The following is a 6,425-nucleotide window of genomic DNA, read 5'->3' on the forward strand; positions in this document are numbered from 1 at the left end:
CAGGAAGTTGGCCCTGGCAGGTCAGTCTGCAGAGATTTGGCGGCCATGTTTGTGGTGGTTCCCTCATCAACAGAGAGTGGGTGATGTCTGCTGCTCACTGCTTCTCCAGGTGGGTCACTGTCATATTATAGAGGATAAGTTGTTCAGCGTGTCAGTGTTGCATTGAATTTAAGTATATACCCTTCCTTAAATCAATGCAATGTTGTCTTTTTTTCTTTCAGTACAAGTACATCTAGATGGCGGATCTCTCTCGGTCGTCAGAACCTGCAGGGTGATAACCCAAACGAAGTGTCCAGAACTGTTGCCGAAATCATTTTGCATCCAAACTATGACAGTGCCAGCAATGACAATGACATTGCTCTGCTGAGACTCTCCTCACCAGTCACATTCACAGACTACATCAGACCTGTGTGTCTGGCAGCCAGTGACAGTGTGTTCAACAACGGTACTGATAGCTGGGTCACTGGCTGGGGCGCAGTACAGGAGGGAGGTGAGTCTGCTTGTTGCTGATCAATAGTTTTGTTTTAGTGTCCTTTAAACAGCAGATGGATGTTAGAATTGTCTCTTTATTTGTTGCTCTGTCAGTGGCATTACCATTCCCTGCAACTCTTCAAGAAGTGGAGGTTCCAGTTCTGGGAAACAGACAGTGTAACTGTCTCAATGGAGTCGGTACAGTGACGGGTAACATGATCTGTGCTGGTGTTCTGGCAGGAGGCAAAGACTCATGTCAGGTAGGCTGCTTCATTTCATCTGTCACGTGTTGCTAAAGGTGTTTAGGGTTTTCTGAAATGCTCATATGCCTCCTCTCCATCTCCTCAGGGTGACTCAGGAGGTCCGATGGTGAACCAGCAGGGCTCTGTCTGGGTCCAGTCTGGAGTTGTTAGTTTTGGTTTTGGCTGTGCTCGGCCCAATCTGCCTGGAGTCTACTCCAGAGTGTCCAGGTACCAGTCCTGGATCAACTCCCACATCAGCTCTGATAAGCCAGGCTTTGTCCAGTTCACCTCCAGTGGGCTGGATGCTGACAGCAGCTACACCTGTCCTGGTCTGCCACCTCCTGTTATCACTGCTATTACTACTCCTAGTGCAGAATCTGAGACAAGTACAGATTCAGGATCCACAGCACCAAGTGCTGAATGTACGTATTTTGAGCACCATAATACCAAAGAAATGCATGTTTTTTTGGGGTCTCTTTTCTGATGAATACACCTAGTCAAGTGAGCAACTGAAATGTTACATTCAGACTTTTAGTCTGTTTCAATAATTTCACAGCCAACTTGTTTCGTCTTGTTGTTTGCAGTGTGTGGCGTCACTCCCCTGAACAACAGGATAGTTGGAGGTGAAGATGCTCCAGCAGGAAGTTGGCCCTGGCAGGTCAGTCTGCAGAGATTTGGCGGCCATGTTTGTGGTGGTTCCCTCATCAACAGAGAGTGGGTGATGTCTGCTGCTCACTGCTTCTCCAGGTGGGTCACTGTCATATTATAGAGGATAAGTTGTTCAGCGTGTCAGTGTTGCATTGAATTTAAGTATATACCCTTCCTTAAATCAATGCAATGTTGTCTTTTTTTCTTTCAGTACAAGTACATCTAGATGGCGGATCTCTCTCGGTCGTCAGAACCTGCAGGGTGATAACCCAAACGAAGTGTCCAGAACTGTTGCCGAAATCATTTTGCATCCAAACTATGACAGTGCCAGCAATGACAATGACATTGCTCTGCTGAGACTCTCCTCACCAGTCACATTCACAGACTACATCAGACCTGTGTGTCTGGCAGCCAGTGACAGTGTGTTCAACAACGGTACTGATAGCTGGGTCACTGGCTGGGGCGCAGTACAGGAGGGAGGTGAGTCTGCTTGTTGCTGATCAATAGTTTTGTTTTAGTGTCCTTTAAACAGCAGATGGATGTTAGAATTGTCTCTTTATTTGTTGCCCTGTCAGTGGCATTACCATTCCCTGCAACTCTTCAAGAAGTGGAGGTTCCAGTTCTGGGAAACAGACAGTGTAACTGTCTCAATGGAGTCGGTACAGTGACGGGTAACATGATCTGTGCTGGTGTTCTGGCAGGAGGCAAAGACTCATGTCAGGTAGGCTGCTTCATTTCATCTGTCACGTGTTGCTAAAGGTGTTTAGGGTTTTCTGAAATGCTCATATGCCTCCTCTCCATCTCCTCAGGGTGACTCAGGAGGTCCGATGGTGAACCAGCAGGGCTCTGTCTGGGTCCAGTCTGGAGTTGTTAGTTTTGGTTTTGGCTGTGCTCGGCCCAATCTGCCTGGAGTCTACTCCAAAGTGTCCAGGTACCAGTCCTGGATCAACTCCCACATCAGCTCTGATAAGCCAGGCTTTGTCCAGTTCACCTCCAGTGGGCTGGATGCTGACAGCAGCTACACCTGTCCTGGTCTGCCACCTCCTGTTATCACTGCTATTACTACTCCTAGTGCAGAATCTGAGACAAGTACAGATTCAGGATCCACAGCACCAAGTGCTGAATGTACGTATTTTGAGCACCATAATACCAAAGAAATGCATGTTTTATTGGGGTCTCTTTTCTGATGAATACACCTAGTCAAGTGAGCAACTGAAATGTTACATTCAGACTTTTAGTCTGATTCAATAATTTCACAGCCAACTTGTTTCGTCTTGTTGTTTGCAGTGTGTGGCGTCACTCCCCTGAACAACAGGATAGTTGGAGGTGAAGATGCTCCAGCAGGAAGTTGGCCCTGGCAGGTCAGTCTGCAGAGATTTGGCGGCCATGTTTGTGGTGGTTCCCTCATCAACAGAGAGTGGGTGATGTCTGCTGCTCACTGCTTCTCCAGGTGGGTCACTGTCATATTATAGAGGATAAGTTGTTCAGCGTGTCAGTGTTGCATTGAATTTAAGTATATACCCTTCCTTAAATCAATGCAATGTTGTCTTTTTTTCTTTCAGTACAAGTACATCTAGATGGCGGATCTCTCTCGGTCGTCAGAACCTGCAGGGTGATAACCCAAACGAAGTGTCCAGAACTGTTGCCGAAATCATTTTGCATCCAAACTATGACAGTGCCAGCAATGACAATGACATTGCTCTGCTGAGACTCTCCTCACCAGTCACATTCACAGACTACATCAGACCTGTGTGTCTGGCAGCCAGTGACAGTGTGTTCAACAACGGTACTGATAGCTGGGTCACTGGCTGGGGCGCAGTACAGGAGGGAGGTGAGTCTGCTTGTTGCTGATCAATAGTTTTGTTTTAGTGTCCTTTAAACAGCAGATGGATGTTAGAATTGTCTCTTTATTTGTTGCTCTGTCAGTGGCATTACCATTCCCTGCAACTCTTCAAGAAGTGGAGGTTCCAGTTCTGGGAAACAGACAGTGTAACTGTCTCAATGGAGTCGGTACAGTGACGGGTAACATGATCTGTGCTGGTGTTCTGGCAGGAGGCAAAGACTCATGTCAGGTAGGCTGCTTCATTTCATCTGTCACGTGTTGCTAAAGGTGTTTAGGGTTTTCTGAAATGCTCATATGCCTCCTCTCCATCTCCTCAGGGTGACTCAGGAGGTCCGATGGTGAACCAGCAGGGCTCTGTCTGGGTCCAGTCTGGAGTTGTTAGTTTTGGTTTTGGCTGTGCTCGGCCCAATCTGCCTGGAGTCTACTCCAGAGTGTCCAGGTACCAGTCCTGGATCAACTCCCACATCAGCTCTGATAAGCCAGGCTTTGTCCAGTTCACCTCCAGTTGGCTGGATGCTGACAGCAGCTACACCTGTCCTGGCGTCCAAGCTGCCACAACAACAAAACCAACCACTACTACCCAAACTGTTACTAGTCCTGCAAGTAAGTGTCTTGAAAAAAAGTGGAATTAAAAATTTCTCACTGTTAGTTTTTCCCTCTGTCATTCATTTTTCTTTTCTTTTTTTAAATGTTTCTACAGCACCGGTGTGTGGTAAAGCTCCTATGAACAGTCGTGCTCCTGGTGACAGTGGTGTTGTATCTGGAGGAACTTGGCCCTGGATGGTTAGTCTCTACAAAAATGGGGTCTACACTTGTGCAGGAACTTTAATTTCTCGCCGATTTGTTCTCACTTCTGCCCAGTGCTTCTCTACGTAAGTATAACTGCATTATTTTCTTATTACATCATCAATTTATGACATTTAGCATTGAAATAATGTGGTATGGTACACTTTATCCTGCTGACAGCTCCAGGCCAGATGTCAGTGAGTGGACTGTGTTTCTGGGCCAGCAACCTGTGAACAGCCCTGAAGAGTTTGAGATGTCTCTGGGCGTTGTGAAAATCATAGTGAGCCAAATGACAGGTTTCAATATTGCACTGCTGAAGCTAGCTAAACGAGTCAGCCTCAGTGATTTCATCCAGCCTGTGTGCATGGACACTAGCAGCTCCAGAACTTTCCCTGTTGGAACTCAATGCTGGGTGGCAGGCTGGGAGAACGGGAGCAAGAGAGGTAAGGGCTTAATCAAGCTTTTGTGTCTATTGGTCATATGATAAGAACAATTTAGGGGGAGACACTACAGGTGAAAAGGGTCATTTTTTTCAACTTATAGATATCACAATGAAACTTCCCCAGGTTGTTACAAACATTAAGACAATATTTTTTTTCCATTACACGTTTTCTTAAATGTTATGTTTATATTTGCAAATAAGGTGTGAACTTAAATTTGCACTACACGCCATATACACCGGCAGCCTGACTGAGCTAAGTCGCTGCTAATTCATGTTAACATTAACTGTAGCATTGACTGGTATGCTAATTCTGGCTAGCAATAAACCAAAAACAAACGTACTTTCTTACCTAAGAAAAATGAACAGCGACTCCTTGGAGTGTCTATTAGTCCAAACAAATGCTGAACAAGACATTTTTACTGAACAAAACGTTCAAATAAACTGTTATTAAGTGAAAATACAGTGAAAGAGTCAAACCGGTAAACGTCCTTTATTGACACAGTGCTGCGGATACACACTGCTTTTCCTCTCTTCTGATGACGGCTCGCCTCATTATGGACCTGTCAATCAAGCTTAGCCATGCCCCAAATCATACGATTCTTTATCTTCTATTTTCTTCTAAAATGGGCCGTTATTTACACAATTAACATCATATTGTCTTAAAGAATATTTTTACTAGCGATTGAGACATTAGTGTTGTCCTAAAAAAATTCTCAGATAATAAATCAAGTGAGAAGTTTTCTCATTTTGTATTGAAATTGATTGACCCAACTGCTCCTGCAGCCGCTGCAGCGCCCCCTTTTGGAATCTTTGGAAGATTGCAGCTTAAGGTACTGGTTTCGTCATGTTTTTAGGAACAAAATGTTCTATAACTAAGGGTATGAATTATATATAGACAAACCCCTCTGTAAAAAACTTAAAAATTATAGTCAGGAATAAAGCTGGTAAGTTTGGTGTCTGTAAGTGTAGCTGAAGTTGAGATTTATGGCCCACAGCATGAGGGAAGAAAAACACATTTTGAGATTCCATACATTCTTAATGGAAATTACTATTTGACAGCACATATTGAGTTTAATTCATAGCAACAACAATATAGAATATGTTGCAATATAATGCTAATTTTCAGTGAATTTAGGATAAATCTACAGGTGCAAATGGATAAAATATAGTAAAATATACACCTAAATGTTTGGATGTTTTATGTCCACTATTCTGAAAGAAGACATTGAATTTGTGTAGGGAGAAACAATGTTTTTGCCTGTAGTGTCTCACCTTTAGTAAATCTTGAAAATCTACAAGTTTGATTATTCACAAAGACTGTGTGTATTCATGTGAGTAAATGTAATTTTTCTCAATTGCTGATGAAGCCGACTCAGTTCTTCGAGATCTTGAAACTCAAGTAGCGAGCTGTGGGAATGTTTCTGACTCAGAGAGCATTTGCACATACACCATGGACCTTCAACAGGTAAAATAAAGTTTTCCTATTCACCAGTGTAAGGAGAAGTTTTCAGATTGGGCGTGTCAGGGCGTTACTGATGATGAATCCTCTGGTTTTATATTTTTAGGGGGATCAGGGCGGGCCACTGCTGTGCAGGTCAGACTCATCGTGGTTCCAGGCGGCCGTTGTAACAGTGAGTGGAAGTAAGTTGGCCCGCGCTGAGGTTCAGGTCTTTGCCAAAACTTCAAGATTCGGAGCTTTCGTGAAGGAGACAGTCGGGGACATGCCGTCTCCTGCAACAGGAAATGCAGCAGGTTTCTCAATTTCCTTACTCCTCACCCTCACTGTCCCTATAAGCTCAATGTTTCTGTTGTCAGGATGTTAGGTGTGATGTCATCAGGGGGTTAAGGTAGTTAATCATTGCACTAAGCTTTCAACACTCTTCTTCCTTCTGTAAATACGTAAAATACTCAGGTCACTTGTCGGGCACTTCCAAAGAAGTTTGTATTTTTCTATCAACAAAAGGTGTTTTTTATTCTTTAAATAAATTGTACA

At 44.1% G+C, this 6,425-nt stretch overlaps 1 pseudogene; it reads left to right on the top strand.

The window, feature by feature from the left end:
- The first annotated feature begins 48 nt into the window (after positions 1 to 48).
- Positions 49 to 6,255, top strand: LOC131959950 (transmembrane protease serine 9-like; annotated as a pseudogene).
- Positions 6,256 to 6,425: the final 170 nt, after the last annotated feature.

This window comes from Centropristis striata, chromosome 21, assembly GCF_030273125.1.
Source record: "Centropristis striata isolate RG_2023a ecotype Rhode Island chromosome 21, C.striata_1.0, whole genome shotgun sequence".
Taxonomy (NCBI): domain Eukaryota; kingdom Metazoa; phylum Chordata; class Actinopteri; order Perciformes; family Serranidae; genus Centropristis; species Centropristis striata.